Source organism: Cyprinus carpio, chromosome B23, assembly GCF_018340385.1.
Source record: "Cyprinus carpio isolate SPL01 chromosome B23, ASM1834038v1, whole genome shotgun sequence".
Lineage (NCBI taxonomy): Eukaryota > Metazoa > Chordata > Actinopteri > Cypriniformes > Cyprinidae > Cyprinus > Cyprinus carpio.
In genome coordinates this window covers 704576-732363 of record NC_056619.1, presented here as the reverse complement: position 1 = coordinate 732363, position 27788 = coordinate 704576, and the positions used below count along the sequence as shown (strand labels likewise).

The window sequence follows — 27788 nt, the reverse complement described above, 5'->3', positions numbered from 1 at the left end:
GTGTTGATTGATGTATGCATTGAAAGTTGTGTGCCCACTGATCGCATCTTTGGCTTTATCTCTGTGGCTACAGTTTCAGTCTCTATAGGGTCTGACTGACATCCAACTTCATGAAGTGTAAATGTAGTGGGGAACTCTTGGGAACTCGAACCCTGCTGAGATGTTGTCTGTAAGAAATAATGACAATATGTAATCAATGATCAAATTACAGCTTCAAACATACATTTGACATGTAAAAGAGTAGAAAAAAATGAATTACTGGATAATAATCATTAGACCACAAAAAAAAAGCTTCATAAGCAAGAATTTCATATAATTGTTCTAACAAATTATATTACAGTCCTCAAAGGGATTTTTTTTTATTAAAGACGGCGGATCTATAGTAATCGCTACTGAATGGAACCGTTACTTTTGTATTTTTAGAACAATTATAGCCAAATATCTGTCGCAAGAACTATTAACCCAAAACGAACATTAACATTGGCTTTACTATAGTAGCCAAATCAAACACAGAACCGTGTTTAGCATGCCTGCAGAAAAACAAACATGTAGATAAACAATACATAAAAGCTCTAATCAAAGAATAATATACACTAATTCCAAGTTCGCTGTTGAGATTAAAAAAAAAAAAAGTCTGTAACGTTAGGTGTTTGTCAGATAACGTTAAGTATGAATGAGCATTTAACAAACTGGTTTGCAGAGTCAAACAGCGTTGTCATTTGTTCACTTCCTTGCTACAACGTACAATTAGCAATACAAACTATTACAGTAAAACACATCGACGAAAAATAAATCATACTTACAGGTTGTGGCCCGTAAACAGCTTCTGTTTTTGAAGTTGGAACTGCTCCATCTTTTAGGACAAGCCGTTGGGCGAATCCTGCATTGAACTCGCAAAGATTATGGAAGCTTTCCTCCGTAAAATGTGCAGCACAGAGACCGAGATTTGGGTAATAATTATGAGGGACCGAGTTAAAAATAAATTTTAACCATTGATCCCTAACTTCCCCGTCCCTAGGAAGGCTGAACAAAGTGGACCTGCAATCCGGATGAAAATAACAGCGTTTCGTCGGCATCGCGGCAACGACACTCCAGCCTACTAACAACTCTTCTCCACAGCAATATAAAATGGCCCCCCCCCCCCCCCCCCCTATTTAATATTCTCGGAGGAGGGGTTTATGTAAATATTGGGCTTAGTGACATCAGAAACCCTGGAGGAATGTCGTGTAGTCCCTACCGGCCGTTTGCTGTAGTCCTTAGAAATGGATTTCTTTAAAAGCAAGTATCTCCCTTTGCTTAAAACTTTGAACGTTGTAACTTTGCAGATGTTGTTTATGCTCAAACAGGAACATTACACACTAGCTAAAGTTAGAAAAGTGAAATCGTGTTTTACCACCCCTTTAAAATACTATGATTGCTGTTCTTTTCCTCATACAGCTCCTCATAGAAGTTCTCAACTACCTTTAAAAGGTCTTTTGTATCTGTTTTAATGTCTTCTCCTTTATCTTTCAAACTTACCATCGTTCCACCTCTGTTAACAATTTTCTTAAAGAAATACCTTGTACATTTCTCTCCCTTCTCTATTTCCTTCTCTTTACTTCTCAGAATAACTCCTCTGCTTTTAACTTTAGCCAATTCCAACATTTCTTTTTTTACTTCTTTAATTTCATCGATAAAATCAAAACCTTGATTGTGAAGATAAAAGTAACGTTGTAAACGCTTTTGCAGTCCCACCATTCTTCTCTTTCCTTTTTCTTTTTTCCCACCCAGCTAAAAAAAACTCTTGGTCCTTGCCTTCACCATCTCCCACCACTGTGCTCGTGAATCAAAAAAAGTCTTGTAAAGTCTGCCATTTGTTATACTGCTCTCTGTATTCTTTCACTATATCCTGATCCTCTAACATGGAATAGTTTAACTTCCAAAGACCTCTGCCTGTAGTCACACCAGGGGGGAAGTGATAGAGTGCAAGAAAGCATAGTGTGGTCAGAAAAGAAAAGAGGGTTGATCTAGCATCCATTAACGACCAGTCTCTGATAAAAATATAATCAATGCGGGAGGCTCTCTTACCATCACCACTGAACCAGGTGTAGCTCGCATTATTAGGATGCATGGATTTAAAAACGTCCGTCAGTCTAAAATCTGTTTTTATATTTTTCAATAAAATTGTTGTTTTGTCCTCTTTAAAATCCTCGGCTGCCCCTTTCCTATCTTCTCTCTGTACACTGTAAAACCTGACAAGTCACAGTAACTCAAACCGTTTAAGTAAACAGATTGCCTTTACTTAAACCATGTAAGTTTTAAAACTTTGCAATTATGTAATCAAGTGATTAATTAAGTGCTGATTGAGCTTTAGTGATGAATAGCTGCTGTTAACAAACAGAATCACTAGCTCCACTTATTAGTAACCAGACTGACTTTATTTCTGTCAGACGTCTACAGAAGATCTTATTGAGAATTAACTAAGGTTTAGATGTTGATTTATTGTTTCATTTGAAGTAACCATGTTAGAGATCCGTGTCTTGGGCTTGCTTTAGTTGGGCTCTCGACACTTGATTTCTGTCTTAGATTTTTTTTTTTTTGGACGTTGTAACCATGTGTTTTTTGAAACCACTCTCAAAAACCCAGAGAAAATATGATCAGGTATTGGTTGTTATACAGCATATTGGTGATGATAATCATCAATTATGTAGCTGTTCAGAGTTCAAAATCTTACTAAATAGGTGTTCTATAGTTGATTACAATGAAAGCCATTCAAAAAGTCAGTGGTTCTTTCATAATCAGTTAATATAAAGGACTTTCTAAACAGTTTAGTCTTCTATTGTATCAATTAGTCACACACAGACATCAATAATCAGAATATGAACCTCAACAATGGTTACGAAAAAAAAAAAAAAAAAAAACATGCTGCAATGCACTATTGTAGTACAAAACTCATCCATGGCTCCCAGCATGCTCTGCTGCATTTTTTTTTTTTTTTTTTTTTTTTTTTTATGGTCACCATGTTGAGGTTCATATGCTGATTATTGATCTCTGTATGTGACTAATTGTAGAAGAACCAAAACTGTTTGGAAAGTCTTTATATTAACTGATTATGAAAGTGGCTCTTTAGAATCACTTTTACTGTAATGCAATCCAACTAATTACACAAATTTCATCAGAGATTAGACTCCAAACAGTTCAATAATCAATGATTATCATCACTAATATACAGTATAACAACCAACAGCTTGGTACAGGTTAGATAAAAAAAAAATGGTAACCTGAATGAACTATAAGTTGCTTTGGATAAAGGCAGCTTCTAAGAGTGTGAGTGTGTGTATAACACCCTGATGGATATTTTCTCTGGGCTTTTGAGTTACAACAAACGGTTACAACAGCCAAAGAAAAAACTAAGACAGAAATCAAGGGTAAAGAGCCCAACTAAAGCAAACACTGATCTCTAACATGGTTACTTTAAATGAAAACATAAATCAGCATCTAAACCTTAGTTAATTCTCAATAAGATCTTCTGTAGATGTCTGACAGAAATAAAGTCAGTCTGGTTATTAATAAGTGGAGCTGGTGATGCTGTTTGTGGGGTTGTTTAATCAGATCTTGAGAGATTAAATGTATTTTATTTCAGTTTATTTTATCTAAGGCTGTGTCTGAAGTCAGTTGTAGTTCTTGTGTTTCTCTTTTCTTCAGTAATTCTGTTTGTTAACAGCAGCTGTTCATCACTAATTCACAATTATCATTCAATTAATCACTTAATTATTTAATTGCAATGTATATCTTCTTTCAGTGAACTCAACTGAATTAAGTTCGGAGTATTCATAACTATTAGTTTTAAAACTTAAATGGTTTAAGGCAATCGGTTTCCTCAAACGGTTTGAGTTAACATAACTTGTCAGGTTTTAGTGAGACTGTGTCTGAAGTCAGTTGTAGTTCCTTTCTCTCTTTTCTTCAGTAATTCTGTTTGACAACAGCAGGTGTTCATCACTAATGCTCAATTATCACTCAATTAATCACTTAATTACTTAATTGCAATGTATATCTTCTTTCAGTGAACTCAACTGAATTAAGTTCAGAGTATTCACAACTATTAATTTTAAAACTTAAATGGTTTAAAGGCAATCGGTTTCCTCAAACGGTTTGAGTAAACCCAACTTGTCATGTTTTTAAGGATATTTGTTTACACAAAAGGTTTGAGTTACGTTACTTGTCGGGTTTTACAGTGTGTGAGTTTTAAAAACTTAAATGGTTTAAGGGCAATCGGTTTCCCTCAAACGGTTTGAGTAAACCCAACTTGTCATGTTTTTTAAGGATATTTGTTTACACAAAAGGTTTGAGTTACGTTACTTGTCGGGTTTTACAGTGTGTTAGTTTTAAAACTTAAATGGTTTAAGGCAATCGGTTTCCTCAAACGGTTTGAGTAAACCTAACTTGTCAGGTTTTTAAGGATATCTGTTTACTCAAACGGTTTGAGTTAAGTTACTTGTCGGGTTTTACAGTGTAGAATACAATTAAAATCACCTGCAGAAATCAGGGGCATCTTGCCTAGCAGATGGGACTGCATGTCTTTTAAAAGGCTATACCTGTCATTTTTATCTGGATATCCATAAATATTTAAGACATTAAAAACCCTTCCTAAAAACGACAAATTAAGTAAAATAGCTTGTCCGTCTCTTACCACCGTGCTCCCCTTCACCAGGATTTGAGGATTTTTTCTCAAAATGGCCACTCCATCTGCTTTATTATTGTTGGATCCACTCCAAATGGAGGGTCCGTGTGGCCATTTGTCTTCCCACTTCTTATAATTGGTTAAAAAGGGGAGAGAACATTCTTGCAGTAAAAAAATATCAGAAGAGACTGTACTTAAAAAGGATAAAATGTTCTGTGCTCGTATTTGTGACCATACACTTCTCACATTTAAAGTTGAGATTGTGATTGTCATGAGCAGTGATATATAAAAGGGTATATAAAACATAAAAATCATTATTAAATAAAAGAATAAATAATAAAATGACAGGTAAAACCTTAAGGAACTATAGACATTTATTCATAAAATAAATCCATTTCTTGTAACTCAGGCCCTTCCTTTATTCCTATAAGGGAGGAATCTGGAATTTGTGCCTGTCTTTCCCCAGAGCTGCTAAGGGCAGAAGGTAAGTTGGACTTTTCCTTTCCATGTGCTCAATTGACTAAAAAGAGGGCAGCTCTGGGAGTAGATGTTTTGAGCTTTATCGACAAGAAAGAAATTTCATTTGCAGTGTTCAAAGGGAACAGCCTGTTCAGGTCATCTGAGAAAGATGACTCTGACATCTGCCCCATACAATCTTTTTTTCCAATTTCTTTCATGAGGGGGGATTGTGCAGCCCTCTTTTTAGTCAATTGAGCACATGGAAAGGAAAAGTCCAACTTACCTTCTTCCTCTTTTTCTTCTTTTTCTTCTTCTCCTTCTGAACCCTGGTCTTTACTTTCAACAATATCACCTGTTTTTTCTATTTCGTTTCTTTCCGTTTGAAGATTTTCCATTGGGGTTTGGTGTTGCTCCTCCCCCTTACTTTCTCCTCCACCACTCCCCACACTTACCTGAAAATTCAAATCTATAGGCTCCGCCTCCTCATTACCACTGGAAATGTTTGTTACAATGGCCATTTTGTTGGCCTTAACTCTATTGGCAAAAGATTTGGGGCAATCTCTGTAGAGATGGTCCATTTCACTACAAAGGTTGCACCTTCTGCCATTGGGACATTCCTCTACACTTTTTACAAAATAACTTCTGGCAAGCTTCGACCAAATGCCCAAACTCTCCACATTTCTGGCAGAGCTTGGGCATGCCCTGGTAGTGTATGTAGCCTCTGTTTTTTTCCAAGGACTGTCATTGATGGAAGATGCCTCAGGCCCTGGTGCCCCTGGGGGTCTTCCCACTGTTTAATGGGTACCCTCCAGGAGCAATTCCAGATTCCATCTTCATCTAACACCTTCATAGCCTGGCCTGTAACAGTGCAGTATCTCCCCAGCCATATGCAAATGTCCTCTTCATTCACAGTCTCATTGAACATCCTAACTATAACCACCTTACGGGAGTTATCAGTTAACTTCTCAACCTTAAACATGGAGAACTGGGTCTTAAGTGTCTCAAACCTTTGCCAGAAATCTGTAAGAAGTGCTGAAGTCTTAAAACTAACATCAAAGCCTTTGTTAAAAGGCAGGGACAGAATACAATTCAAATCCAAAGGATTAAAACCTAGAACTTTTTGAAGAAACTTCCTAGAGAAATCCAGTCTAGACAATTCAAAAAGTTTTCCTTCTTTTTCAAGAAACAAAAAACGCACACTGTGGTGCCTCCTCAGACCGGCACGTGCAGCTAACTTGTAAAGAAACCTTAAAAAACAAAAGTAGAATAAAAGGACTTAAGAACAGGTACTACACTTGATCTTAGCCAAAAGGCCGAGAAGCGATGCTGCTATGGTGCAGCGGGGATAAAAGCGGGATCTCGGCTTTGGTCAGTCAGGGAGACCTGAAACACTGGGGGATGGTAGGATCCTCCCCCGTCTGCAACGTCGCCGAGCCTCGCCCCGATCGGCCCGACGGTGGCTCTGCTGCGGAGGAGAGTACGGCATCGCTCGTAACTCCCAAATGGTTTGTCGCAGAGCCGCGTGCCTCATGTCATCGGAATCCTTGGCTCGAGCCGAACGAGAGGCAGGTCTTGAATTGGTAGGTCGCTCTGGCCAAATTTTCGGCTATTTTGGATTTTGTCGAAAACCTTCTTTTGCAAACCAGCACCAGGTATTTGGCCCAGTCCGATCCAAAGCAGCACAGAAAGATTCTCTGGCATCTGACTGTCAATAATCATCCAAAACAAGTGGAAATTTCCATTCTCCTTGGCGAGGGGCCCTAAAAACGTTCGAAGGTCGTGTGGCCCAGGTTGCAAAAATGGCTATAACTCCAGAGAGGAATGAGATCACTTCACCCAAATCGGCACGCCTATGCACGGGCTAAGTCTGTGGTCAGGAGAAAAAGGGCGCTGTGACTGGCCACTTGGTGGCGCTGTAAGATCTGAATCGGGTGTCTCAGACAAAGGGTCTCATCTGTTTTAGATGACTCCCTTTAACCAAACACACCTGATTCGATGCATCAGCTCATTAGTGAAAAACTCCAAGACCTCAGGTGGGTGCATCAGAGGAAAATTTTTAATAAAACAGCAACCACGGCATCTGCAAGGGCAGACCTCAGGGGGAGCCAGGACAAAGCCCTCATTCCTTTCTCTGTTATTCGTCACAATAAGCGGCAATCCCCGAAAAGGGAAGCACACCGTTCCTGGAGACACTGCAATACCAGGCCGATGCGTGGAGTGGACAGAGCAAGCCCCGGCTCCAGCTCCGTTATCCAAAAATCAATTTAATACGTAGTCCCCGGGTAGGGGACGTATCAGATATTAAACTGACAAGAACAGATTTTTTTTTTTTATTCACACTTTCAACATTACATTCATTTTTCCACATTTAAATCATAATTATACCTCATTTCACATTCAGTAACTTTTATCATAATACAGTTCAACCAAATCTTTCCACGTTTCCTTGGCTGCATGTTTCCCCCACCTTTGTACATCCCACTTGATCCTTCCCCTTAATTCAGCCTCCACTCCCTGTACTATCCCTTCTGCTGACCTCCTGCCCTTTCCTCTAATTAACTCTTGTCTTTCCTCCCATATCCCTTTCTTCACCAAACTCATTATTAACCATAGCATAAATGCAACTTTCCCTTCCCCGTTCTTACATCTAATACCCCCAATTACATTCCCACCTGAGACTCTAAAATTATCTGAGACCACCCTTAAAACCCTCTTCACCTTCCCCCACACTCTCTGTGCAAAAGCACATTCCAAGAAAGTGTGTCTTATGGTTTCTTCTTGTGAACACCCCTCCCTCAGGCACCGACCATCTTTTGATAGCCCATAGCCAATTAAGATCTTTTAGACCATTGTCCAGTCCTTTTGGTTGAATGTGCAACCATACTCTCTCCTGGACACCCAGTCACACTTCACTAGAAACCCTCTCCCTTGCCTTCCCATACAACTTCCTCTGCTCCAAACATACCGCCCCATCCTTACCCTCAGGGTATTTCCCCAACCACCTAACAGCATGCCTGTAATGCCAGGGCTGGTCCTCTGCCCTTGGACCATCATTGGTCCACTTCATTACATGCCGTGCCTCATAAGAGAAAAACAACCTAAGAAAATACCCAGATGGATGCTCTACTGGCTTGGCTAACTGCTCCAAAGTAGAAGACACAAATAAACAATCAAGTTTTAGAGGAATACGAGGAACATCTCTAATCCATCCTATAAAGTCCTCCTCGAACCCCATTCTCTCCATAACTTTAAACATAAACCCCCTATTTACCCTATCAAAGGCCTTGGTCTGATCTAAGCTGACCACCATTAGCGGCAGCTCTCTATTCTCTGCCCACGCTATCACATCCCTAATGAGTTGTAGATTCCATTTAATACAACGGCCCTCTACCCCAAACATTTGATCTACATTCACAACATGAGGTAGGGCTTTCTTCAACCTGTCCGCCAGAAGCTTTGCTATAATTTTATAGTCCACTGAAAGCATTGTGAGCGGCCTGTAATTGGCAATGTCTGACCTTTCTCCCTTTTTATAGAGAAGCATTATTACTCCTGTTGCCATTGAACCTCGTATACTTTTATTCTCCAACACCTTTCTAATCACCTCCACCAGATGAATACCTAAGATACTAAAAAAAACCTAACATAAAATTCGACAGGCAAGCCATCTATCCCTGGCACTTTCCCTTTACTCATCCTCTTCAAAACACCCTCAACTTCACCTATCGTAATGGGAGAACCTAAACCAAACCTTACTTCCTCAGGGACAACTTTGGACAGATAATTAACAAACATTTCTATTTTCTCTGCAACTATCTCCCTCTCCCTAAAAAAAGTTTTTGAAATGGTCTCTTACATACCCGTTCATCCCTTCAGTTTTAGTCAAACTCCCCCGTCTTATCCTTTAATTCCATTATCCCCTGCTTCTCTTTACTGTCCCTAACAGATCTGAAAAGAGCAGCAGTACACCCCTCCCCTTTCTCCCTTGTTTCCTGTCTTATTTTAAACAGAAACTTTTTAGCCTGGTCTTCATAAATCCCCCTTAACTGTCTCTTAAGAGCATTAATGATTACCCAATCATCTGTGGCCCCTACGTTGTACTCCTCAAATTTCAGCTCTAACTCCCTCTGTAAATCTCTTGCTTGTCTCCAAAATTTTCCAGTTCTTCTTTTACAGTATCTAATTATCCACGCCTTTGAGCGTTCCTTAACCATTTCCCACCAGCCCACTACATCAGTATACATAAACTTTAACTCCTCCAACCCCCCCAAAAAAACCTCATACTCTTCACAAAATTCTTTCTCTTTCAATACCTCTATATTCATCCTCCAATACCCCTTACCAAACTTAACTGTATTACCCTTAATCACAAACCAGACCATTTCATGATCAGAAAAGAAAACAGGCCTCACTCCCCCCTTCTCCACAACAATATTCCTTGAGAAAAATACATAATCTAAGATTTTATCCACCCCTCTGGAGTTCCTCCATGTTGCCATACATGCTTTAGGATTAACCTTCTGCCCTCCGTCCACCAAATCATGCCCTTACAGGATTCCCTCCAACACCTGCAGACTACTATCCCCTTTATCCCCTAGCTGTATATTGAAATCTCTCCCCCTTACCCCCATTATAATTTGTTTATTGGTGGCACAAACTGTTAACAACATATCAAAAATTTATTTCCTCTCCTCAGCTGTCTGAGGAGCATACACTGAAAGTAATCGGTATTCACCCCCTCTCCACTTTACATCTGCCCCAACCACCCTCCCTTGAGAAACTGTAAAATGATTCTCAACTTCTATTCCCTGATCCCAAAACAATATCCCCACCCCTGAAGAAAAAACCCCTCCCACACTCCATAATGCACCTCCCCTACCCCACTCTTCGGTAAATTTCCTTGCATCTTCAGAGCCTTTTAAATGAACTTATTGCAAAAAATAAATATTACACTTACAATTATCCGTTTCACAGAATCTCTTATACCCCTTACATTTATAGTCCCAACTGTCAGCTCCTCAGTAGACAGCCTTATTCGCTCTTTAACCCTCTGGAGTCTTTGGGGCCTGGAGAAGTTTTGTCATGCCCTGACATTTGTGCTTTTTTTCAGTTTCTTATAAATATCTAAATGGCTAAACGTCTAATCTCACTGTAATCAGCACAAACTGGGCTATAATAATATGTGAGCAGCATGTGTGTACATGATTGGTGCTTTTGAGAAAAAAAAAAATGTTATGCGTGGTTAGTGAAAAACTAAAAATGTTAAATCACTTGAATAAGGCAATAACACATACAGAACATTGGTTCCCGGGACTTTTGAGAACTGGAGCTTGTAGCCTAGAATTTTTTTTTTTTAAATGATGTGAAAATAATCTTGTTTACTCACTTACAGAAAACAATATATTGATTTCAAATTTTCTAAGACACTTTTTTTGTTGGTAAAAAGTCATATGCGAGTAGGCGTCAACTATCGTGAATTCACACCTAAGAAGTCAAAGGCCTGCATAATGAGCTGCATAATGAGCCATTCAGTCAGCTGAGTCACTGAGAGGGATGAGTTACAAGAAAGAATGTGAGGACAAAATAAATGTATATAATTTTATGTTTTGTAGTTTATTTAGAAATATATGTAATTATCCCACAACATAATTTAATATTCACTTGTGAGTGCAGTTAAACAGTTTATTAGGAACAATCAAAGCTGACTTTCAAACTGAATTTTTTGCATCATTACTCCAGTCACACAATCCTTCAGAAATCCTTTTAACAATCTTATTTTCTACAAAAAAACAAAAAAACATTTATTGTTATTATTATCATTATTATTATTATTAATATTGAAAAGAGCTGAGAATATTTTTTTCAGGTTTTTTAGGGGGGATAAATTGAAAGAACAGCATTGTTTATTACATTTGTTGCAGTTACTTTTATTGGTACATTTATATTATTTACATCAAGCTTTTGAATGGTATAGTAGTGTATATTGTTATTGAAATTTCATAATATTTCACTTGATTATACATTTAGTCTGGAATTATAGTTTGGAAAATGTCTTTGGAAAAAGTCTAACTAGTAAAATGTTTACACGTGATGTGAAAACTAGTACAAGTATATAAATAAATAAAAAGAGACTTACTTATGTTTATGATCTCTGCTGAATAAAGTGCTTCATTCTTTTTTTTCTGAGGAAATCCAAATCTCAAATCCTCAACCACATCACATCTTTTTGGGGTGAATTATGTCTTATTCCTCTCATCGCGAAGCAAACAGTAAAATAAAATAACTTGAAGAACACTCTCGTTGCATTGTCTTCTGTTGTGTGGGCGTATTCAAGCCGCACGCTTCAGTGAAACATTTGAATCTCAAAAGCGCGTTCAGCGCGGGGGCGTGGTCTCATTAAAAGATAATGAAGGGAGACGTGAAAAACGGACATCGCGTTGTTTTCATATGGATTACTTTATCACAGAATATTTGTTTTTGGCAGCACTTATTTAGTTTAAAACTAGACATGTCAGGCTTTCTATAGATATCTCTCTCATGTTTCTGTGTTGAGTATTCACTGAGTTACAGTTCATTTTAATGACGCGTTTGTAAATGAAGATAAGCGAAGACAAAGGCTGCAGACAGCACTCGTTTGTTATCTTTATTTTATAAGTGCACAAAGTTTTGTTGTTATTATGTCTGTATACAAAAAAAGTAGACCCTTTACAGATTCGATTGATGTATTGCTCTTATCTGTACGGTCAAAACTGAAAGTGTAATTTAAGTTCTTTTGGGGGTTATCAGGAGAAAATACCCCAAAACGCGTATACGCGTTAATCGACTCCAGAGGGTTAATGTCCCTCCCATTTCTTGTCCTTCCAGGCTTGTGGCCTCACTCTCACTCACTCCTAAATCTGCCCACCTTACAGGTGTTGACTTGAGGCCATACGACTCCTCTTCCCACTCTTCATGCCCCCTACCAACCATTTCCTCTGTCAGCTGGAATAAGGGCCTTGCATTGTCCATCTCAAGCCCATCTTGACTGTCAGTAGACAATGATTCCTCCGAAAAGCTCAACTTTAGAACAGTCTCAGGCTTCCTCTTCTTACTTGGTCTCCCCTTCCTCTTTTCAGCTTTCCTGACCAGTTGGCTTTCCCTCGCATTAGCTGAGTCACTTTTACTCTCCTCTTCCATCTCCTCTTCTACTTCGTCCACGCACTGCATGGGGCTTTTGAACTGTTCCCCACTCAGTGCCTCCAAGAAAGCCACCATCGCATCTTCCACTTCCTCTGTTTCTTTGCCTCTCTCCATCCCAGCAGTTCCCATCTCCTCGCCAGGCTCCATCATCCCCTTCTCCGTCACCTGTTGCTCGATGATCCTCTTTTGACTTTTCTCCCCCAACCATCTGTCCTTCATGCCTTCTTCCCCTCTCATTCCTTCTCTGTACTGCTTTCCGCCACCTTTGCAATCTCTCATCAAGTGGTCTAATGAACCACAGCTGTGACAAGACTTAGGAACAGTGCACTCTTTTGCAATGTGACCCAGCTGGGCACACTGCAAACACCTTTGCTCTTCACACCCGCCATCATTATGCCCGTAACGTCTACACCTCCTACAAAAAGGAGGCTGTCTGGAGTAGAACAGATAGCCTTTGTCTGCCCCGATGTTAAACTGTGCAGGAGGATGCATCAACCCCTCCAACCCATTCTCAGTTCTTAAAAGAACTTGGAATTGTCTTTTCCCAGTCCATAAACCCACACTGTCTCTCACATATCGTGCAGGTGTAAGAACTTCAGCAAATTTGGCGAGAAAAGCCACCAAGGCCTCATCTGTGACATATGGGTTATACATGTGCACTGTGATGACTCTAAAATTCGGCCTGTCCAAACTTATAACATTAAATCTTCCCACAAGGCCTACCTTGTCCATCTTTTCAAACTTCTCCAGCACTGCTTTGCACAGCTCTCCCGTATTTACAGTCACGTTGAAACATTTTTCTTGTCTGTTAGTCTGTAAACAGTACACGTCCTCCACTTTCAACTTAATTTTGTCCAGAAAACAACCCTTGCAAAAATTTCTCTTTCCATCATATCCATCGCTGGATCATTCAATTGGAAACGCAACGTATTTCTCAGTCCTACTCTTGGAACCGAGGGCGCAGATGTACCCGCCATACTTCCTCACAGCTCTAAACAATTTTTTTTTCCTTCTGTCCCTAAATCAGACCAGATCCCTGTACTGCAGGATAAACCTTAATCTCCCAGTGCTGGAAAGGTTTTTCAGTGATGGTGACACATGGCTTGATTTTCGGCTGAGCAGGGAGGCCCTGACAGTGCTGCTGGATCTTCTGAGAAGTGAACAGCAACACGGATGTGGTGCTACAATTGAGACCCTGGTTTTTCTATTCTGGCTGGCGTGTGGTACATCATACAGAGTGGTCTCTAGAGTGTTTGACATGTGCCTCGTTCCACTGTCCACCGCATTGTCCACCGAGTTGCTGAGGAGATGGTCGCCATTCGCCACCAAGTAATTCACCTCCCAAAGACCCCAGAAGACCTGGAAGCAGTTGGTCATGGGTTTGCAGGGCTTGAAAGCGAAAAGCGAGCAGGGAGCAATCGACGGCTGTCAATGTCCGCATCATAAGGCCTTCTCCTCATCGAGTCGGCACCTCTATTGGTTTCAGTGCTACTAGGAACACGGAAAACTGTTCCCATCGCATTATCATGTGGCAGGATTGTTTTTTTTGACCATAAGGGCTGCTTTCCTCTTCTAAAACAAACTACTATAGTGGGCTGGCCCGGGTCAGTGCATGACGCACAAGTGCTCCGCCACAGACCACTGTACAGGAGGTCAGTGTACCCTCCTCCAGGGCACTTTATTCTGGCAGACGGAGGTTACCCATGCCTCCGACAGCCACTCCCCCTCATCACTCCCTATAAGAGGCCAGTACAAGGTGTGGGAGCCCAGCGCTTTAATGTCCATCATTCCAGGGCACGCTCTATTATAGAGCGTGCTTTTGGGATGATGAAGACCAGATTCAGGGCCATTTTCCTGCAAGCACTGTAGGTGCACCACACCTTTGTGCCTCACGTAAGTGAATTGCAAAGACATTTAAAAAATCCTGTAAAAGAATAAACAGATTTATTTTTCTGGAGATGTACTTTTGTTCCCTTTTTTTGACACTTCAAAGTTTACTGTTCAGGAATTAGAATTACTCAGACTGTTATGATAGTATAGATATATAAACTCAAACATAAAAACAAAAATAAAAATATGAAAAACATATTTTTTAAATGTATTTAAAAAATTGTGTGATGTAGAATATGAGTTAGAAACAAACATAGTGTAGCTAAAGCCACAAGTTTTCTACCAAAGCTTCATTTGAAATTTCTTAATATAATCTGTAAAACTGTGAATTTTATGAAATATTTTCTAAGGCCATGTCATGTGTGTTTTTAGAGAAGTCTAATCAGATTGATTTATGACCCCTGTCATCTTCTGTAAACTCACATGTAAAGCTCTCATATGTGCTCCGTCATTATGTTTGGCTCTGAACGATCCCCCATTCATGATTCCATTGTTCTCACGAAACGAGTCTTTCACACCTCCGCCAGGTATGACATATCCGCTTTATTCTTTTATCATTATTATTTTGTTTTTATTCCACCATTATTAGCCTTTGTTGTGGTATTTCAAGGTTTACAAAGACACAAAGCTTCAGTTTCAGTATGCATTTGCCCCACTTTTATTAAAAGCCTTACTATAAAAATACAACAAAACATTTTCTTACGACCTTACGTGAATTATTATGAAAAAATGCATTATGAAGAAGAAATCCACCTGTTATCTAGCAGCATTAGAGCTAACCCCAGCTAACACAGTTATGTCGTGACAACATAACTGGACCAGACCATATTCATCGCAGCCACGTACCAAATAATGTTCCAGCGACGTAACTTTGTGATTCCCATAACCGTCGTGGCGACGTTATAGTGGAACGTCGTTGGAACGTGATGAGTATGTCCTAACGACCAAACTGGCACGTTGTGAGGACGTGACATTACCAGATCATATTGGTCGCAGCAACGTACCAAGTATTTCCTAACGACCAAAATACCACCTCTATTTTTTTATATTTTCACCTCACCATTACCTTGAAATACATAAAGAACTAATAAACTATATCCATCTCTGTTGCAAAAAATAAACCTTATGAAATCTAATTGTCATCTAATTATAGGGGATTCACAGTAAATACATTCATTACATACATGCAATGCAAACCAATACAAAAACATTAAATTCTAATGTAAAATAGACAAAAACACACTGCATTCATTCACAAATCAACATTTATTCAGCACTACTTTCTAAAAATACTAAGGCAAAACATTTTGATTATTGCACCTGTTCTTCAACCATGCAAAGTGTTACCAAGTTATGAGCACAGAAAACTGAACACATCAATTCATAGATTACACAATATAAACAATAGAAAATTTTGTCTTATTAAGGATGGGGACACGATTTTTTTTTTTTTTCTTGCATGTCATTTGCGGGGCTCACTATCAGAAGATAAACTTAAACAATATTGCAATTACCAAAGAACCATAATTCTTGAGCTTCTCAGAAGATTAAAAAAAAACCCCTTTCTTAAAGAGTAAAGATATGAAAAATGAACAATATGGAGATTTCTAGCATCTCTCCTGTATTATTTGTCCCACCCGAAAAAACAAACAGTTTTTAAGAAAATGAACGTGTTGACTTTCTCAGGAGAATCTGTGAATACTCTGATAACGGACTGTGGAGAAGACTCTTTCAAGAGTTAGGTGCTGGACTGGACAGCCGATAGAGAAGAGGAAGAGTGTCTTTCTTATCCCAGCAGCAGAAGACAGGCTCTTCTGAGGGAAGGACAGGAGGCTTGGTGCAGTGTTTTGCTGTAGAACAAGGCTCCTTCTCAGCACCTGATCTTCTTCAGGAAAGAGTTCCTCTAGTGTAGAGTCAGACACTCAGATTTCTTGCAAAACTGGAATCTTTTAATAACATTTAGCATACTACTGTAGTCATGTTCACTGTTTGTATAATAACACATGGCAAGTTTATGAGAAAATTGTTAAACATGTTCTTCCTCCTCTTCTTCATCCTGAGCCTGCACTGTCAACATCCTTCTCTGGCAGCTGAAAGGGAGGATTATCTTGTTAATGTTGCTTATGTATGTACACAACCAGTCAAAAATCTGGAATCTTTTATTTATGGTTTTCAAGAGAACTCTCTTCACCAAGGCTAAATTTATTTGATGAAAATTACACTAAAAAAAAAAAAAAGTAATATTGTAAAACAAATTGAAATAACAGTTTCATACTCTTTTTCGAATATACTTTAAAATGTATTTATTGAAATAATTATGAGGTAAAGCTGAATTTTTCAGTAACTTTACTCTAGTCTTCAGTGATCTTTTTCATATACTGATTTGCTGCTCGGGAAACATTGCTGATTATTATCAATCAGTGCATTTACATGCACCTAATCGTATTACTGCCGCTATGATCAAAGTGAATGATGTGAATCACATCTGCAGTTAGCTTACTACGGTTGTTAGTTCCACTGATGTTTTACTTGCGCTTTGTTGTATTTGTTCGACGTTTATCACAGTTGTTGAAATGACGTCCCCTGAAGCGCCAGAATGAAAGTTTTTATGACGTCTTTTTTCGACGTCTTTTGGACGTCCAATATCGACGTCTACAGGACGTCTATAGAAGGTTAAAATTGCGTTCAGATGTGGTCATTTCTGGACGTATTTTCAGCGTCTTATAAAGTCTCATTTAGGCGTCATTTATACTGTTTCTGAACAAAATAAACACTCTTGGGCTGCATTCAATTAAATATCATGTTTATTTCAATGCAATTCCTTTTTGTACTTGTAAATAAACTTAAAGAAACAGTGTGTTCACAAAAAAAACATGAAATAAAAGAAATGTCACTCATTATACAGTGGATAACAGTTAACAACAAACAATTTAGTTTAGTTGGGTCCACACATTATGTTCACCTATTGGAGTTTAACTTTTTAAGCTTTTTCATTTTTATTTAAACTGCAATTATCATAAAATTCTTAAAGATGGTATTCTTTATTCATGCAATAGTCAAGTGTTCATGTGCCCAAATATTATCTGCATGCACAATAATAATAATAAAAAAAAGGTTTTCAATCTGGGGTTCAGGACCAAAACAAAGGGGTCAACAAAATAATTTATACCATATTTTCCAGACTACTGGTCTTTTTTTTTTTTTTTATCTTCTGAGATGTGCTGAATTATTCTAAGCAAAACGTAAACACATAAAAGCGGGCACTTACAGGTTTCTATAAGTATAGTTCTCATGTCTGTGTGACAAGTCTGTCTGTACACAGTGGTATTGTCTGTACCACTGTGTTTTCTACATTTCAGAATGAGGTTCACAGAAACTGAGATAGCAAGTGCATTTTAATTAACAAAAGATATACTGCTTGCAAATAATGGCACTAGAATTTTTTTTATTTTATACATAGGCCTAAATATTTTTATTTTTATTCTGTTTTGAATAGTATTCAGTTTAAATGATTTGAAGTGAGGGAAAATAAAATCTTTACAGTGTTTATAGTTTTTAAGTTTCTTAGCGTTTGTTTTATTTATCAGTATTTAAATTATTTCTGAAATTAATAGTAAAATGTGTCTTATACACGGATGCAACTTATGTGTTTTTTCCTGACCTGGTGCAACTTAGCCCTATATTGTGCTGTATTATTAAACAAATGTATTATCAAAAAATGGGAACTATTTAAAAATAAATAATAATAATAAAATAAAACAATCATATTATGTTCATTATACTCCCACCCACAATAATTGTAAGCCTTAAAATCTGTTGTAATTCTGAGGGTGTCTTTGAAAAATCTTCTCTGCAAGGGATCCCTGGCGCCAAAATGTTGTAAATGTCCAGTGCTAGTGGTCAGGCATCCATATACAGCAAAGTCTGGTGTGGTAGGAGGAACTGTCCTGGTCGGCACAACATCTATCTGTCTTCATGAACTGCCCTGAAACACAAATTAAATATAAATGATTATTATAAATATAAATATAGCTTCACAATGCTCATTTGACCTCTTTGGTGAACATATGATCAGAAAATACTGCCAGACTGATTTTTAGTCTTTAGGGAATCATTTCAAAGCGTAATTTTAATTTTGTTTTTTGTTTTTTATTTAAAGTGCCTAATTTCACAGACTCGCGTGAGCATCCAGGATACACGACAAAGGCTGTTTTAATACAAGAACACTTCACACAAGATAACGTTTTGAAAATCTAACATTATCGTTAATGTAGTGACAGAATGTATTTGTATTTGCAGTACTAAAACTAACCACTAGGTGTCAGTAGTGTTACACTCACCTGTAGAGTGTGTAGATTACGAATCAGAAGTTAAACTCTTGTTGCTGTTCCCGTCCTGAAAAGTAGAAAAAAATATAAGTTCTAAAATCGTTTCTTTATTTGATCAAGAAAAATTACAGTTACCTGTTTTTAGTGACTAATTTTAATAACTTGGTTAAAAAGGATCATCAAAATTTTACCTCAGACTGTAACTTGGACCACCTCAAATTAACCAACAGGGATAACGTTATGTACAATTACAAAAAGAGGAATTTGAAAATATATAATCTTTATAATCCAAATAAATAATTTGAAATATTAAACTGAAGTAAAATTTAACATTAGATTGATAAAACGATGAATAAAAGCACATTTATTCTTACCTTTTGGCTCAGCGCAGTTGTCAGATGACCGTTACTGTTTGAATTTCCAAGTAACCGTTAACGTTAATTAATTACGTTAGCTCCGTCCCGTTGTGAAGGTCGTTCGTTGGTCCGGTATCTCTGTAGGTTTATAAAGTGTCCTCAACGTAGAAATAAATAAATTAAAGGATGGCGGCAGCTATATCTTCAGTCTTTTGTAACAAACAGAATTATTCTTCCGTCTTCGTGGTTATTTGCGCCATCACGTTACGGTTTACGTTTTTTTTTTTTTTTTTTGCCATCACGTTTACGTCACTCACGTAACATCACGTTAACGCCCCTCGTGGCCAGCGCACGTTTAAATACACTATTTCATTTAATTTAAATCTATGTGTTAAATATTTATTATTTAATTATTTAACAGGATATAATATTATTTCAATCTAATTATCTATTTAAATATATTCAACTTTAATATATTTTTAATGTATTTAACTTTATTTAATTATCTATATTTAATTTATAGATCTAATACAGATATAAACTGCTGTTTCTGTCAATGCTCCAGTGAAAAATACCACTCAAATAAATAAATAAATCCATGTAAGATTTTATATGGTCACATTATGGTAATTTAATTAGGCATATGTTTTTTAAAAATTTATATATTACATTATTTTTACACCTAAATGTTTCGGAAGAGTAGGCTACATGTGCTAGTTAAATCAGAAATCAAAGGATTGCTTTGTTGTGTTTATATGTATATGTATATGTATGTATGTATATATATATATATATATATATTTTTTTTTATATATATATATATATATATATATATAAGTTATGTCGATTTCCTGAACCTGTTCTGCACGTTGAACAGACGTCCAAGAAAATCCTTAGCCGGACGGTCAATTTTGAACCTCCTATCAACGTCCAAGGGACGTCGTAGATCGACGTCCAGATATGAACCGGATTTGCACGTCGAGAAGACGTCCAGATACGGTCCAGATACGGTCCAGACCGACCGACGCAATTTAGACTTGATCTGCACGTCGTATAGACGTCTCATGTTTGTTGGGGTTCCACTGAACTCTATTGGTATTTTATGCATCCTTGCTATTAGTCCCCCCCCCCCCCCCCCCAAAAAGAAACCTTTGAACTGTACTCAATTATGGCAATATTGAATCGGCCGAGATTCCAAACTTTACCACGACGTCCTCACAACGTCGCCATGAAGTAATGTCGCGCTGACCAAATGACGACGAACTGGCGACGTACTGGCGACGTTCTTTTTGATGTTATGTTTGCTTGGAGGTTAGTATGAAGATTTATGAGATTATTTGTACACTTTTACTCAAAATCTCACTTTAAATCCCGATCGAGTGTTTGTAATAACTTCCTTTTGTGAAATGTGGAATTTGGTCGTTTACTGTTGTAAAAATATGCTATTTATAGCCTTTTACATCGCTGCACAAGTTAGCATTTCAGTTGTACATTTTTCAATATTGTTATACACATGCCCCAAATCTCAAGAAAAACACATACCAAGCTTTACTATCGTAATCGCGTGTTTATTATTTGTATATGTCGTGGTTACAGAGGTGTATCAGTGTTGTTGTGGTCAGATATCAACACGGAAGAGTGAAAGAAGCATGTGACACGATGTGACGTTGTCTTGTTATGACACTAAAGATTGACAAGACGAAGGACCAATCAGAGTCTGTCTGAGACACAGCGCGCGCACGGAGCGCTGCACACACACACACAGCGCTGGGAGAGGCTATTTATCATCAGATCGCGTAAATCAGTGGAAAACGAATAGAAATGATGATTCTGTCAGAAGAAATATTTAGTAAACATCAGTAAATATATCAATATATCTCCGCAGATATGCATCTTTGGTAAGCCCTTATTGACGCTGTTCAGTGAGTCTATGTGAACACAAATAAACCGCTGCAGACGTGACTGAATATGAGGGAGTTGTTAATTTCTATTCAAAATGTGGCATAATACGGATTTATTATTTTGCACTCCTGACATAAATCACTAAATATCTGTCACTGCAACAATGTTTTATCAAAATATTGGTCAAATATCGAAGCTAGAGTCTTTAAACTTTCAACTGATGCACAGTTTCTCCAGATCAAGTAAGACAGTGATGTTTAACGTGCTGTCAAAGTGAAACAGGGACGGACTAAAAAACGTAAAGCAATCGGCGCGCGGAAACTCGACAACAACAACAATAACGCCTGGCATGAGTGTCACAAGACTTTAACTATACCATCCAAATTATAGCAATAGCACTAATGTTGACTAGATGTTGAGCTGGAGTGGGTGTCTTTCTCTGCTCTTGGTCTAAGCTCAACCTGAATAAACAAATGATGGAATGGATTAAAAAAAAAAAAAATTTAAAAAAAAAAAAAAAAAAAAGGTTTTATTCCAAGATAGCATGGAATAGATTATATAATATGCTGTTATAACAGCATATTATACAATCTATTCCATGCTGTCTTAAAAATGAATTTATTACTTAATAATCTTAATTCATTTATGCAGCAATTAATCTTACTGCTCAAATAATAATACCACATCTAAATGAAAATACACCATTACAAATGTAACTTCTGTATTCAAAATCTTCAAAGTTTTTAAGCATTAACTGTAACGTTACCAACATTTTTAAAAGTAAAAGCACAACATATTTCTTAATATTAGCTACAGCATGTGGCATTTTGCAGCTAAAATGTTGAAGTTTAGCTGTTTAAACTACTGTAATCATTAAAAATGTAGCAACCTGAATATCACTTCCTAACATCATCCCGAGCAAGTAACTCTCTTTCTCCTCTCATGTTCCATACTTACTTGCCCTGGATCTGGCTGTGGAACCCAGCTCATCTTTCTGTCCCTCATCATCATCACTGGGGGCATGTTGCTGCATAGCTGTCTGGCTCACTTCTTCACTGCTGCTAATATTTAACTGCGAGGTGCTGCTGCTGGCTGTGCTGCTAAATATTTCAGTTAGTTTGCGACATTTAGCGGCTTCAATATCTAAAATCCGCAATTTTTTTTCTCTCGCCTTCTCAGCCCCACCCTTTTCTTTCAGTTTTTTACCCGCGGCCACGTTATGCATATTGTTTGTTTGTTTCTGCTTCTTCTATCTAATGTCTTTTCTGTTGGTTTCTTCCTACTCTTCCACTTCTTCTTCTCCACGGCCAGTGCAGCTGGCATCCAACTTAAAGGTGCATTGCTGCCACCTGCAGTACTGGAGTGTGCATCACTGGTGGCATGTTGCTGCATAGCTGTCAAACTGTGTGCGTGGCGGGTGGTGGGCCGGTACTCCTGCAGTACCGGCTGTTCTGTGATTCTCCAGATCATACAGATGGCCAGTCCGCCCCTGAAGTGAAACAATAATAAACTGGGGCCGTCGACGATACTTGACCGCTAAGGGGTTAATATGTGTGCAGTTAGATTAACAATAAAAAATATGAAACAGCAGGACATGCACAAAAAAAATATGAAGTGCTCAAGTTTGGTTCAAACGTGTAGACATCTTGCATGATAGCAGTACATAAACATTTAGTGAAAGACTACAGCCTTATATACTGGTTGCCATATTGTTTGTGGGCTTTGTGTAGAGTGGCAGCTAATTTTTATAATAAACAAAAGAGCCTAGTAGAAAAATTGCAAAGGAGTCATGGCCTTACCTCCAAACCACGCTGGCCGAGTTTTTGGCCCCTGTGAATAAATGGTCAATCTGACCCCTTAATTTGATTAATTGAGCTGTTTGCTCGTTGGCCCCTAAAAGCAATTGAAATATTAGAAGTTTTGCCTCAAACTACCTAACAAATGAGGTTGCTCAGTGGTAAATTTTTAAGTTCACATTTTTTAGGAAAAACCTCTACCTTTTAACACTTGTTTTGCTGGATATTTTTGTTAATAATACTTACATTTAAATGTGAATTCCTCTGTCGACGCCACTGATGTCTCACCCGCCATGTTGTTTGAATATTAATTCCGTCACCACCTGGGCACAATTTATTCTGGGATAGGGTAGGGTGCGAGGTGTCCATCAGATGTACACGTCCTTTGCGTCCCAAAGTTAAGGCCACGCCTCCGAAGTGCACAAAGGACCCTCCAAAGTGCATGAGATGCTCCGCCTTCGCGGGATATCGTACAGTCGTGGTCAAAAGTTTTGAGAATTACATAAATATTAGTTTTCAAAAAGTTTGCTGCTAAACTGCTTTTAGATCTTTGTTTCAGTTGTTTCTGTGATGTACTGAAATATAAATTACAAGCACTTCATACGTTTCAAAGGCTTTTATCGACAATTACATGACATTTATGCAAAGAGTCAGTATTTGCAGTGTTGGCCCTTCTTTTTCAGGACCTCTGCAATTCGACTGGGCATCCATCAACTTCTGGGCATGCTCTCAATCAACTTCTGAGGATTGACCACAAGTTGAGGATTGATGGGATTAAGATCTGGGGAGTTTCCAGGCCATGGACCCAAAATTTCAACATTCTGGTCCCCGAGCCACTTAGTTATTACTTTTGCCTTATGGCACGGTTCTCCATCGTGCTGGAAAATGCATTGTTCTTCACCAAACTGTTGTTGGAAGAAGTTGCTGTTGGAGGGTGTTTTGGTACCATTCTTTATTCATGGCTGTGTTTTTGGGCAGAATTGTGAGGGAGCCCACTCCCTTGGATGAGAAGCAACCCCACACATGAATGGTGTCAGGATGCTTTACTGTTGGCATGACACCAGGACTGATGGTAGCGCTCCCCTTTTCTTCTCCGGACAAGCCTTTTTCCAGATGCCCCAAACAATCGGAAAGGGGCTTCATCGGAGAATATGACTTTGCCCCAGTCCTCAGCAGTCCATTCACTATACTTTCTGCAGAAGATCAATCTGTCCCTGATGTTTTTTTTTTGGAGAGAAGTGGCTTCTTTGCTGCCCTTCTTGACACCAGGCCATCTTCCAAAAGTCTTCGCCTCACTGTGCGTGCATATGCGCTCACACCTGCCTGCTGCCATTCCTGAGCAAGCTCTGCACTGGTGGCACTCTCCCGCAGCTGAATCCTCTTTAGGAGAAGATCCTGGCACTTGCTGGACTTTCTTGGACGCCCTGAAGCCTTCTTTACAAGAATTGAACCTCTTTCCTTGAAGTTCTTGATGAACCTATAAATTGTTGATTTAGGTGCATTTTTATTGTTGACAATATCCTTGCCTGTGAAGCCATTTTTATGCACCGCAATGATGGCTGCACGCGTTTCTTTGCAGATCATCATGGTTAACAATGGAAGAACAATGATTTCAAGCATCACCCTCCTTTTAACATGTCAAGTCTGCCATTCTAACCCAATCAGCCTGACATAATGATCTCCAGCCTTGTGCTCGTCAACATTCTCACCTGAGTTAACAAGATGATTGCTGAAATGATCTCAGCAGGTCCTTTAATGACAGCAATGAAATGCAGTGGAAAGGTTTTTTTGGGATTAAGTTAATTTTCATTGCAAAGAAGGACTATGCAATTCATCTGATCACTCTTCATAACATTCTGGAGTATATGCAAATTGCTATTATAAAAACTTAAGCAGCAACGTTTCCAATTTCCAATATTTATGTAATTCTCAAAACTTTTGGCCACGACTGTAATTCCACGAGAGGAGAGCTGGCATCCTGACAGGATAGGTGGAGCCAGAATTGCTCATTTTTGTTTTTATGTTTTATATCACAATGGAGGGGATGGTAGGAATGTTTAACCCCCGGCGGCGCCGGTTAAGTACCAAAAGCTTAGCCGAGACCGAGGCCAGGTAAGTTACACTGGTTTGCTGCGTCCTTAGTTGCTGGATTACAACTTTAAATGCAGGTATTGGCTTGTAACTTACTTGAATAATGTAATCATAGACTTGAAAAACTACAAAATACACACAACGTGGCATTTCAAATGCTGACTGATATCTTACAAAGGTGCGATTTTATATAGTTTGTTGTCTTGACCATGGTGATCAAATGTGGACAGGTTATCAAAAATAAAACTGTGAAAAGAAAAAAAAAGAGCATAGTACAGCTTAATGTTTAGTGGCAGCTGTGACAGCTGAAGAAGGCTCTGTTTGACCAGGCCGAGTCCTTCAGGTGCACCCTTTGATATAGTTAGTAACAATTTGTTAATATTCTGACAAATTATGTTAAATTAATTTTCCAAATACTCAGTAGTGGACTGTAAGGAAGTACATTCATTAAATATTCTTGTACAAATGTAAAGTACTAAGTTTTCTTTTTTCCTCACAGGACAGCAACACTACGAAAATATGGTCTTTAACAACATGATGCATTGTTGTAGATTAAACTAACCAAAAGTATATGAAGTAGGCAACTTTAAATTCAGTAACCTTGAACAAATTCAGAAGTAAAATGGAACATACACAATAGTGCAGAAGTAATATTAATGCAAAACCATCCTGATAAATTATTTTTTCAGAACAACACTGTATACCTTCACATTTACTCTCAATAACTTAAGTATATTAGAGTATGTAAGATAATACGTTTACTTAAAGGATAGTTCAGCCAAAAATGAAAGTTCTGTAATCATTTACTCACCCTTAAGTTGTTTCAGGTTTGTAATTTTCATTTTTGGGTGAACTATCCCTTTAGCTAAGGTTTTAAATATAACTAGTTGCTTTTCTCCAATGTGGTATTAGTAGTTACTAAAAGTAGTTTACTAAAGTATATCAATATTTCTTCCACTAATTACGTTGTCACAGCTCTAAACAGTTTCTCTTGTCCTTCTTTCCCTAAATTAGAGCAGACCCCTGTGCAGGATAAAGCTGAATGTGGCAGCGCTGGACAGGTTTTTAATGGTTTTCGGCTGAGCAGGGAGGCCCTGAACCTGCATTCTTCTGATGTTGTTTTTCTGATGTTAAACCTAAGATATGTTGTAAATGGTTGTAAAAAAGTACTTATAGTAATGTATAGAACAATTTGTTTTAATGTGTAAAAAAAAATTAGAGGAGAAAAAAATAAACAGAAGAATGTTTTGTGAAAAAAAAATATAAGCTGCATTTAAAAAAAAATAACAATGTACATAATTACTTCTCTTTTATTTACATGTGAATATGCAAAACAAAAAAATACAAAATGTACAGAACGTACTCAGGCTCACTTACAAATAAATTACACTACAAAAGTGAATAATGTATTCAACTTATTCATTTCATTTTTTAACTTACATCACAAAAATAAACTACAGAAATTAGGTTGTTTCACTGACAATGTGACATTAAAAAAAGATATTGAAAAATTGTAATGTAATGTACCCATTTTTCCACTGCTTTCTCTTGGCTAATAGAGAATGGCTAATATACAATGCATTTGTTAAGCTCCCTCCATTCTTTCTTCTCTCGCTGGAGTTTTATGTCCTGAGCCGTTCCACCAGCTTCCACTCATGCCATCCTAAAGCTCATGCCATCTCATGCCATCCTAAAGCAGAGTAAATAAACCATGCCTGTTAACAACAACAGCACAATGAATTTCAGCAAAAATGTATTCTTGAGATCTTGTGATATCATGAAGCAGAGTAATTTCCCAGCAGGCTCATCTCCAGAATAGTACTAAACAAGAGAAAATGGAAACACTTATGAAAAATATAAAGACAGGATTGCAATCTTAACATTAGAAAATACAACACAGTTGTAAAAATACTGAAGTGCTTACGTTTTGTTAAAACATTTGCAGACATCTCTTGCATGACAGCACCACAAAAACACAACAAAGGGAAAGACCATTGCCTTATATAGTGGCTGTCTTATTATTTGTGGGCTTTATGTAAAAAAAAACAAAAACTGGCTTTTAACACTTTTGCTAGGTATTTGAATAAATGAAAACACAATACTTACATTTCAATATGAATTCCTCCACAGAACTCTCACTTGCTGTGTTCTTTGAATATAAACACCATTGTCATCTGTGCGCAAGTGATTCTGGGATATGGTAGGGTGTGAAGTGTCCATAAGATGTAGACTTCATTTTCCTGGGAAATGAAGGGCGCATTTGAAGTCGCTTTCGAAATTCGCCAGCCTTCGTTGCGCCGCTGTGACACATTCGCATTTCAAACGCGGTCTTCGGAGTGCGCGTTCTGACTTTGGGACAGCTTACGTCGTGACGCTGTGACGCATTCGCACTTCAAATGCACCCTTCAGAGTCCATGCACTTAAGTTTGGGACACAGTTAAATTGTCTCATCTGTTTTAGATGACTCCCTTTAACCAGACACACCTGATTCGATGCATCAGCTCAATACTCCAAGACCTCAGGTGGGTGCATCAGAGGAGAATTCTCAATAAAACAGCAACTGGGGCATCCGCAAGGGCAGACCTCAGTGGGATCCAGGACAAGGCCCTCATTCCTTGCTCTGTTATTCGTCACAATAAGCAGCAATCCCTGAAAAGGGAAGCACACTGTTCCTGGAGACACTGCAATACCAGGCCGATGTGTGGAGTGGACAGAGCAAGTCCCAGGTCCAGCACAGTGATCCAAAAATCAATTTAATATGTAGTCCCCAGATAGGGGACGTATCAGATATTAAACTGATAAGAACAGATTTTTTAAAAAAAATTATTAAACCAAAACATACATTACATCAGAAAGTATAACCATCAATACAACATAATTCCTACTTTGCACTTATACAATGTGGTTGTTCTTAGAAACAGGTTAAATAGACAGGTGTATAAATTAACCTTGGCATTTTAAGAAACAGACAGAATAAACATTTATTCAACAAAGCATTCCATCTGTTCTTCAAAAGTGAAAAATCCATTGCCCTCAAAATAGATATTTCATGGAGAAAACAAAACCTGAAAAACAAACCCAAGCTAAAAATTTGACCTTTCGCTTACCCCACTCCGACTTTCAGCAC

General features: G+C 38.1%; 1 non-coding gene and 2 pseudogenes across 1 annotated transcript; all 3 read right to left on the bottom strand.

Annotated features, from left to right (window-relative positions):
- Window positions 1-6279: 6279 nt before the first annotated feature.
- LOC122142110 lies at window positions 6280-6444 on the bottom strand (annotated as a pseudogene).
- An 842-nt stretch (window positions 6445-7286) lies between these two features.
- LOC122142104 lies at window positions 7287-7468 on the bottom strand. Its single transcript, XR_006158347.1, has one exon. It is a non-coding gene; the product is annotated as a U2 spliceosomal RNA (small nuclear RNA).
- Window positions 7469-27317: 19849 nt separating this feature from the next.
- On the bottom strand, window positions 27318-27488 carry LOC122142103 (annotated as a pseudogene).
- Window positions 27489-27788: the final 300 nt, after the last annotated feature.